Genomic DNA, 10,000 nt, shown 5'->3' with positions numbered 1-10,000 from the left:
CAAACACCAGCCGGGGACCGGCCCACAAGAGGCGGCAGCCGGTCCCCAAACACCAGCCGGGGACCGGCCCACAAGAGGCGGCAGCCGGTCCCCAAACACCAGCCGGGGACCGGCCCACAAGAGGCGGCAGCCGGTCCCCAAACACCGGCCGGGGACCGGCCCACAGGAGGCGGCAGCCGGTCCCCAAACACCAGCCGGGGACCGGCCCACAGGAGGCGGCAGCCGGTCCCCAAACACCAGCCGGGGACCGGCCCACAGGAGGCGGCAGCCGGTCCCCAAACACCAGCCGGGGACCGGCCCACAGGAGGCGGCAGCCGGTCCCCAAACACCAGCCGGGGACCGGCCCACAGGAGGCGGCAGCCGGTCCCCAAACACCAGCCGGGGACCGGCCCACAGGAGGCGGCAGCCGGTCCCCAAACACCAGCCGGGGACCGGCCCACAGGAGGCGGCAGCCGGTCCCCAAACACCAGCCGGGGACCGGCCCACAGGAGGCGGCAGCCGGTCCCCAAACACCAGCCGGGGACCGGCCCACAGGAGGCGGCAGCCGGTCCCCAAACACCAGCCGGGGACCGGCCCACAAGAGGCGGCAGCCGGTCCCCAAACACCAGCCGGGGACCGGCCCACAGGAGGCGGCAGCCAGTCCCCAAACACTGGCCGGGGAGTGGCACAAATTCTAAGTCCCACGAGCCCCTGGTGACCCGACAATCGGACTTAGTGCAATTTTCCAAGTGCTGCAAGCCAATGTTGGCCCGACAAGTCCCCAAACGGCAGCCCGGTTTTGAGCCACTAGTGTCGGCCTATAAGTCCCCAAACACCGGCCCGGTTTTACGACCACTAGTCCCCCAACACTAGCCAGGGATTCAGCCACTAGTGGCGGGCACAATTCCCCAAACACCGGCCCGGATTTCAGCCACTAGTGGCGGGCACAAGTCCCCCAACACTAGCCCAGTTCTCAGCCACTAGTGGCGGGCACAATTCCCCAAACACCGGTCCGATAATACGCGCGCATATCCCCAAACACCGGCCCGATAATACGCGCACAATTCCCCAAACACCGGCGCGGATTTCAGCCACTATTGGCGGGCACAAGTCCCCCAACACTAGCCCGGGATTCAGCCACTAGTGGCGGGCACGATTCCCCAAACACCGGTCCGATAATACGCGCGCATATCCCCAAACACCGGCCCGATAATACGCGCACAATTCCCCAAACACCGGCGCGGATTTCAGCCACTAGTGGCGGGCACAAGTCCCCCAACACTAGCCAAGTTCTCAGCCACTAGTGGCGGGCACAATTCCCCAAACACCGGCCCGATAATACGCGCACAATTCCCCAAACACCGGCGCGGATTTCAGCCACTATTGGCGGGCACAAGTCCCCCAACACTAGCCCGGGATTCAGCCACTAGTGGCGGGCACGATTCCCCAAACACCGGTCCGATAATACGCGCGCATATCCCCAAACACCGGCCCGATAATACGCGCACAATTCCCCAAACACCGGCGCGGATTTCAGCCACTAGTGGCGGGCACAAGTCCCCCAACACTAGCCAAGTTCTCAGCCACTAGTGGCGGGCACAATTCCCCAAACACCGGTCCGATAATACGCGCGCATATCCCCAAACACCGGCCCGATAATACGCGCACAATTCCCCAAACACCGGCGCGGATTTCAGCCACTAGTGGCGGGCACAAGTCCCCCAACACTAGCCCGGGATTCAGCCACTAGTGGCGGGCACAATTCCCCAAACACCGGTCCGATAATACGCGCGCATATCCCCAAACACCGGCCCGATAATACGCGCACAATTCCCCAAACACCGGCGCGGATTTCAGCCACTATTGGCGGGCACAAGTCCCCCAACACTAGCCCGGGATTCAGCCACTAGTGGCGGGCACGATTCCCCAAACACCGGTCCGATAATACGCGCGCATATCCCCAAACACCGGCCCGATAATACGCGCACAATTCCCCAAACACCGGCGCGGATTTCAGCCACTAGTGGCGGGCACAAGTCCCCCAACACTAGCCAAGTTCTCAGCCACTAGTGGCGGGCACGATTCCCCAAACACCGGTCCGATAATACGCGCGCATATCCCCAAACACCGGCCCGATAATACGCGCACAATTCCCCAAACACCGGCGCGGATTTCAGCCACTAGTGGCGGGCACAAGTCCCCCAACACTAGCCCGGGATTCAGCCACTAGTGGCGGGCACAATTCCCCAAACACCGGTCCGATAATACGCGCGCATATCCCCAAACACCGGCCCGATAATACGCGCACAATTCCCCAAACACCGGCGCGGATTTCAGCCACTATTGGCGGGCACAAGTCCCCCAACACTAGCCCGGGATTCAGCCACTAGTGGCGGGCACGATTCCCCAAACACCGGTCCGATAATACGCGCGCATATCCCCAAACACCGGCCCGATAATACGCGCACAATTCCCCAAACACCGGCCCGGATTTCAGCCACTAGTGGCGGGCACAAGTCCCCCAACACTAGCCAAGTTCTCAGCCACTAGTGGCGGGCACGATTCCCCAAACACCGGTCCGATAATACGCGCGCATATCCCCAAACACCGGCCCGATAATACGCGCACAATTCCCCAAACACCGGCCCGGATTTCAGCCACTAGTGGCGGGCACAAGTCCCCAAACACTAGCCAAGTTCTCAGCCACTAGTGGCGGGCACAATTCCCCAAACACCGGTCCGATAATACGCGCGCATATCCCCAAACACCGGCCCGATAATACGCGCACAATTCCCCAAACACCGGCCCGATAATACGCGCGCAATTCCCCAAACACCGGCCCGATAATACGCGCGCAATTCCCCAAACACCGGCCCGATAATACGCGCACATTTCCCCAAACACCGGCGCGGATTTCAGCCACTATTGGCGGGCACAAGTCCCCCAACACTAGCCCGGGATTCAGCCACTATTGGCGGGCACAAGTCCCCCAACACTAGCCCGGGATTCAGCCACTAGTGGCGGGCACGATTCCCCAAACACCGGCCCGGCGCTGAGTTTATGGCCTCCGAAAGGCCCATACATTCAGACGGGTCCATGTATTTTCAGTTTTCCGTAGCAGGTGTGATTGTTTGTTTAATTAGGTAGTTTGTGTTGGTGACGGTGTTCCTAACTGTGGTGGCTTGTTTGTAGAATGTGGGGCCCTGCGTTTGTGTTATGTTGATTTCTGGTAATTTACTTTTTACTAAGTAGTCTTTCAGGTTTTTGTTTCTTTTAAAGGCTGAGATGATTTTGTAATCTTGGATTATGCTTGTGTTCTGTAGTGTCTGATTTATATTTTGTCCATTCATTCAGACGGGTCCATGTATTTTCAGCGACAGCCGCAGTACCGCCAAAATCCATGCAGCGGCGCTGGATTTATGGCCTCCGAAAGGCCCATTCATTCAGACGGGTCCATGTATTTTCAGCGACAGCCGCAGTACCGCCAAAATCCATGCAGAGGCGCTGAGTTTATGGCCTCCGAAAGGCCCATTCATTCAGACGGGTCCATGTATTTTCAGCGACAGCAGCAGTACCGCCAAAATCCATGCAGCGGCGCTGTATTTATGGCCTCCGAAAGGCCCATTCATTACCAACGGGGCTGCAGTAGCATCCCGCGGCCACGCAGGGGCAGATATTGTGAGGGAATTACATGGTAGTGGACGGAGCGCCCATGCATTTCCAATGGGAGTGCAGTACCTCAAAAATCCGCTCCAAGCCACCGAACTTGAGGGCCCGACGTTCCCTCAACACTAGCCCAGTGCAATCGACATTTCGTTCTGTGTACATTGTTACACAGAATGACAATACAAGGGAATTATTATTATTATTATTATTATTATGTATTCAGCCACTAGTGGCGGGCACAATACCCCAAACACTGGCCCGGCGCTGGCTGAGTTTATGGCCTCCGAAAGGCCCATACATTCAGACGGGTCCATGTATTTTCAGTTTTCCGTAGCAGGTGTGATTGTTTGTTTAATTAGGTAGTTTGTGTTGGTGACGGTGTTCCTAACTGTGGTGGCTTGTTTGTAGAATGTGGGGCCCTGCGTTTGTGTTATGTTGATTTCTGGTAATTTACTTTTTACTAAGTAGTCTTTCAGGTTTTTGTTTCTTTTAAAGGCTGAGATGATTTTGTAATCTTGGATTATGCTTGTGTTCTGTAGTGTCTGATTTATATTTTGTCCATTCATTCAGACGGGTCCATGTATTTTCAGCGACAGCCGCAGTACCGCCAAAATCCATGCAGCGGCGCTGAGTTTATGGCCTCCGAAAGGCCCATTCATTCAGACGGGTCCATGTATTTTCAGCGACAGCCGCAGTACCGCCAAAATCCATGCAGCGGCGCTGGGTTTATGGAATCCGAAAGGCCCATTCATTCAGACGGGTCCATGTATTTTCAACGACAGCCGCAGTACCGCCAAAATCCATGCAGCGGCGCTGTATTTATGGCCTCCGAAAGGCCCATTCATTCCCAACGGGGCAGCAGTAGCATCGCGCGGCCACGCGGGGGCAGATATTGTGAGGGAATTACATTGTAGTGGACGGAGCGCCCATGTATTCCTATGGGCAATGCATTTCCAATGGGAGTGCAGTACCTCAAAAATCCGCTAGAGGGCCCCGAACTTGAGGGCCCGGCGTTCCCTCAAGTGCCGATTTTATACCCCCTTCTCCAGCCGACAGCCAGAATTATATTAGGGACTCGCAATTTTGAGAGGTGAGCACCAGGGCTAATCAGCGGCCACCCGTGACCATTGAGTCCGACAGAGCAGAGGCTAGGGGCGGCCTCGCATCTCGCAATTACCGAGGGAAGATGCCGGTTCTCGAAAAATTTCTAAGTTTTTCAAATTTTAAAGTATTGAAGTATTTAGGGCGCTTCCCGCGGCCCTGGCTTTTGCATGTACCCCTCTAAGCTCCGGTTCTCGAAAAATGTCTAAGTTTTTCAAACTTTAAAGTATTGAAGCCGGACTTCCGCGGAGGCTGACAGGGGGCCTCCATCGAAGCACCCTTCACCCCCGGGTGAGCCGGCGTCGGCCCACGGGCCTGCCGGTTCCCCAACTGAGCGATTGGCACACGAGACCCGCCTCGGAGGGCCCACGTCGGCCGGCGCAAGCCGGTGTTCGGGCGTGCGGCTCCTCCGGCTTTGCGGGTCAAGCTCCAGCGCCGAGGATACTAGGCAAACGTTGGGCCCCCCCGAGCCGAGTGGATACCCGCCTCAGAAAGAGCTGGGGCGGTACGTACGGACGGCCTCACTAAGAGGGAACGGAAGCTACTAAAGCACACGTATAACTGTCCGATGTGCGAACGAAAGTGAGGCCGGACGAATCCGATACGAGTTACGAGTGAGGCGGGATCCACGGCTGGCACTCGCGGGGCCCTCTTGCGAAACCATGCCTCGGCGTGAACCTTTTGGCGGCAGAACCAAGACGAACCGAGGTCGAGCTTCCGTCTCGAGCCACACCCAGACGTCCGACCGTCGCGGAGCCCGACGCCACGCGTGCTAGGGCTCCGCGCGAAACATCGTTTCACGACACCCGCTCGTCAGCCCGTCCGAACGTATACGAGTGTCGCGCGGCCCCCCGGGCCCGGCTGTAGCCACAGCCTCGTCCCGGACCAGGGCCGCACCGCCACCAGCAGCGCCCCCCCGGCGGCAGACGCACTCTGGTTGATCCTGCCAGTAGCATATGCTTGTTTTCAAGATTAAGCCATGCATGTCTAAGTACGAATGGCCAGTACAGTGAAACTGCGAACGGCTCATTAAATCAGTTATGGTTCCTTTGATCGCTCCACCGTTACTTGGATAACTGTGGCAAATCCAGAGCTAATACATGCAAACGAGCGCCGACTCGCGGGCGGGGCTCCGGCCTCGCCCCGGGGACGCGTGCATTTATCAGACACAAAAACCCACGCGGTGTCCGGCGGGCGGGGGCTCAGCCGTCGCGCGCGTCCCCCGCGTCCGGCCTCCGCCTCTCCGGGCGGGGGCGTAAGCGGCGCGGGCGGCTCCGCGCGCGCCGGTCCTCGTTCCGCCGGCCCGGCCCCCCCTTTGTGTTGACTCAGGATAACCTCGTGCCGATCGCTCGCCCACCCGAGGCGGCGACGACTCATTCGAATGTCTGCCCTATCAACTTTCGATGGTAGACTCTGCGCCTACCATGGTGACCACGGGTAACGGGGAATCAGGGTTCGATTCCGGAGAGGGAGCATGAGAAACGGCTACCACATCCAAGGAAGGCAGCAGGCGCGCAAATTACCCACTCCCGACACGGGGAGGTAGTGACGAAAAATAACAATACGGGACTCGTTCGAGTCTCCGTAATTGGAATGAGCCGAACACAAACCCATCGGCCAGCATCCATTGGAGGGCAAGTCTGGTGCCAGCAGCCGCGGTAATTCCAGCTCCAATAGCGTATTTTAAAGTTGCTGCAGTTAAAAAGCTCCTAGTTGGACCCCGGGACGCGAGCTGACGGTCCGCCGCGAGGCGTGCATCCGTCTGTCCCAGCCCCTGCCTCTCGGCAAAAGCCCCCGTGATGCCCTTCGCTGGGTGTCACTCGCGGGGCCCGAAGCGTTTACTTTGAGGAAATTAGAGTGTTCAAAGCAGGCCACACGGCCGCCCCTGCATATCGCAGCTGGGAATAATGGAATAGGACTCCGGTTCTATTTTGTGGGTTGTCATGAACTGGGGCCATGATTAAGAGGGACGGCCGGGGGCATTCGTACTGCGCCGCTAGAGGTGAAATTCTTGGACCGGCGCAAGACGGACGAGAGCGAAAGCATTTGCCAAGAATGTTTTCATTAATCAAGAACGAAAGTCGGAGGTTCGAAGACGATCAGATACCGTCCTAGTTCCGACCATAAACGATGCCGACTCGCGATCCGGCGGCGTTATTCCCATGACCCGCCGAGCAGCACCCGGGAAACCGACCAAGTGTCTGGGTTCCGGGGGGAGTATTGTTGCAAAGCTGAAACTTAAAGGAATTGACGGAAGGGCACCACCAGGAGTGGAGCATGCGGCTTAATTTGACTCAACACGGGAAACCTCACCCGGCCCGGACACGGAAAGGATTGACAGATTGAAGGCTCTTTCTCGATACCGTGGGTGGTGGTGCATGGCCGTTCGTAGTTGGTGGAGCGATTTGTCTGGTTAATTCCGATAACGAACGAGACTCAAACATACTAAATAGTACCGCGGCCCCCCGCGCGGTCGGCGGCAGAAAACTTCTTAGAGGGACAAGTGGCTCTCAGCCACACGAGAATGAGCAATAACAGGTCTGTGATGCCCTTAGATGTCCGGGGCTGCACGCGCGCCACACTGAGCGTATAAGCGCGTCGTCTATCCCCGCGCCGGCAGGCGCGGGTAATCCTATGAACCCCGCTCGTGACAGGGCCTGGGGATTGCAATTATTTCCCACCAACGAGGAATTCCCAGTAAGCGCGGGTCATTAGCCTGCGTTGATTAAGTCCCTGCCCTTTGTACACACCGCCCGTCGCTACTACCGATCGGATGGCTTAGTGAGGTCCTCGGATAGTCCCCGCCGGGGCCGGCCCCGGCTCCGGCGGTGTGCCAGAAGACGGTCGAACTTGACTATCTAGAGGAAGTAAAAGTCGTAACAAGGTTTCTGTAGGTGAACCTGCAGAAGGATCATTAACGTACGAGCGGCAGCAGATCCGCCTCGGTACACCCCCGACGAGCCAGACGCCGAGGGCGGCGGGTCGTCGCAGGCGGAGGAAGAGGGTAGACCGGGACGGGACGGGACGGGGGGCGCGGCGCGGGTCACTCCCGGGCCGCGCGTCGGAGCGAGTTCGGCGGGCGCCACGCGGCGCGGCGCGACGCGAGAAAAGGCGGCGGGCGATGTCGCGCTACCTCCGTGCGAGCGGGGTAGCGCGCTCGTCCGACGACCCCAGTAGCGCGGCGCGGCGCGACGACAGGCGACCGCCAGCGACGGGCGAAAGGCGGCGGCCGTGCGCGGGACCCCCGTAACCGGGGAATCCCCCTATGCCGACGACCCTAGCTCGGCGCGGTTCTCGCGCTTCCGGCGCGCGCTTCCGGGGCGGCACTCGCCTCGACGACCTCCCGTCCTTTAAAGGTAACGGTTCGGGCCGGCGCCCCGGCGTCCGTCCGCCCGTCGGTGTCGCGTGTCCGTGCGGCGCGGGGCTGCTCTCGGCGAGGGTCGCCGAGCAAGCGGATCCCCGCACGGATCACAACGGCCGTATGGCGGCGGCGTCGGGACGCCCGCCCGAGACGAAGGTTCAGGGCGACGAAACGGTGCTCCCACCGGCTACCTTTTTCCCCGGCCAAACGCGTCCGTCGGCCGGAGCCCTCGAGGGGCCGCGTAGCGCGCGCGTGGGCCGGCCCCCGGACACCGGAGTTCCTCCCGGGGCTCCGGACACCGGGGGTTCGGTTCCGCGCGGTCCGCCGCGGTCTCCTCTGTCCATCCATAGTCCGGGCAGGCCGCGGCCGGGTCGGGGGCCAGTCCCCCCTCGGTGTCAGCGCGGTCGCGCCGCCCTTGTAAACCAAACCCACTCGCTGACGGGTAGCAACACCCAAAGCGTCGCTTCGCGGCGCGGCGGGGCTTCCAAGTCGGATGGCCTTCCGGGGTCCGGGTAGGAGACGCCGGGGGCCGGCCTCAGCGCCGAGCCCCCGACCTACCCGGCGAGTCCGGTCGCCGAGTCGTGTCAGGCCCGAGCGGGAGACGCCGGGCGCCGGCCTCAGCGCCGAGCGCCCGACCTACCCGGGCCGACGCACGTCTCGGGCGCCGTCGCGGCCCCGAGCGGGAGACGCCGGGCGCCGGCCTCAGCGCCGCGCGCCCGACCCGCTCGGCTCGTCGCGGCGTCGCGCGTATCGCGCCCGTCGGTAACCGCGCCGCGGGTTAGGGGCTCGCTCGCGGGAGCGACCGAACGGCACCCGCGGCGCGTTCGTCTCCGGTACAAACCCTGTCGTGAATTTGTCTCCGATCGTCCCGGGCGGACGTAAAAGGGCCCAAACGTACGACTCTTAGCGGTGGATCACTCGGCTCGTGCGTCGATGAAGAACGCAGCTAGCTGCGAGAACTAATGTGATTTGCAGGACACATTGATCATCGACACTTTGAACGCACATTGCGGCCCCGGTTTTACCCCGGGGCCACGCCTGTCTGAGCGGCGCTTTCCAATCGATCGGACGCGGGCCGGGCCCTCCGCGACATTCCGCCGGTCCGTCCCGGCGGGTGGCGCGAGAACCCGGTCCGCGCGGGCGAGGCTCGGGCCCTCCGCGACATTCCGCCGGTCCGCCCGGCGGGTGGCGCGCGACCCGTGTCCCCGCCCACTCCGCGGCTGGGGTTTCGCAGGGACCCCCGTCCCTTCGTACCCTCAAATACAGACTCGGGCGGCGCTCCGTGTCCGTCCGCCCGTCGGTGTCGCGCGTCCGCGCGTCCGGAGGTGCTTCTCGGCTGCCGGTGAGTACGGCTGGTACTTAGCATACCGAGAAGGTGCTCCGCGCGCGCGGCTCCGCGCGGCGGCCCGTATGGCGGCGGCGCTCGGCGCCCTCCTCAGGTAAAGGTCCCGGTCGGCGCCTCGGCGTCCGTCCGCCGTCGGTGTCGCGTGTCCGTGCGGCGCGGGGCTGCTCTCGGCGAGGGTCGCCGAGCAAGCGGATCCCCGCACGGATCACAAACGGCCGTATGGCGGCGGCGCCGGTCCCGGCGCCGGCCCCGACCGCACAGCTCTACGCGCACGCCCTCAGATCAGACGAGACGACCCGCTGAATTTAAGCATATTACTAAGCGGAGGAAAAGAAACTAACCAGGATTCCCTCAGTAGCGGCGAGCGAAGAGGGAAAAGCCCAGCGCCGAATCCCCGCCCTGCGGTAGGGCGAGGGAAATGTGGCGTACGGAAGGCCGCTTTAGCCCGGCGCCGCTCGGGGGCCCGAGTCCTTCTGATAGAGGCTCAGCCCAGGGACGGTGTGAGGCCGGTAGCGGCCCCCGGCTCGCCGGGGCGAGGCCTTCTCGGA

General features: G+C 61.4%; 3 non-coding genes across 3 annotated transcripts in view; all 3 read left to right on the top strand.

The window, feature by feature from the left end:
• Nucleotides 1-5,676: 5,676 nt before the first annotated feature.
• LOC148345311 (18S ribosomal RNA) lies at nucleotides 5,677-7,663 on the top strand. Its single transcript, XR_015848685.1, has one exon. It is a non-coding gene; the product is annotated as an 18S ribosomal RNA (ribosomal RNA).
• Nucleotides 7,664-9,005: 1,342 nt separating this feature from the next.
• LOC148345310 (5.8S ribosomal RNA) lies at nucleotides 9,006-9,159 on the top strand. Its single transcript, XR_015848681.1, has one exon. It is a non-coding gene; the product is annotated as a 5.8S ribosomal RNA (ribosomal RNA).
• A 565-nt stretch (nucleotides 9,160-9,724) lies between these two features.
• The window catches only part of LOC148345309 (28S ribosomal RNA), a 4,531-nt gene continuing 4,255 nt past the window's right edge, over nucleotides 9,725-10,000 (top strand). The window contains exon 1 of the ribosomal RNA XR_015848696.1: nucleotides 9,725-10,000. This exon is cut by the window's right edge and continues 4,255 nt beyond it. This is a non-coding gene — a ribosomal RNA (28S ribosomal RNA).

This window comes from Urocampus carinirostris, unplaced genomic scaffold (assembly GCF_059441175.1).
Source record: "Urocampus carinirostris isolate Australia breed hairy pipefish unplaced genomic scaffold, RoL_Ucar_1.0 HiC_scaffold_54, whole genome shotgun sequence".
Lineage (NCBI taxonomy): Eukaryota > Metazoa > Chordata > Actinopteri > Syngnathiformes > Syngnathidae > Urocampus > Urocampus carinirostris.
The sequence above is the reverse complement of the archived record's forward strand: the minus strand, read 5'-3'. Positions and strand labels throughout refer to the sequence as shown.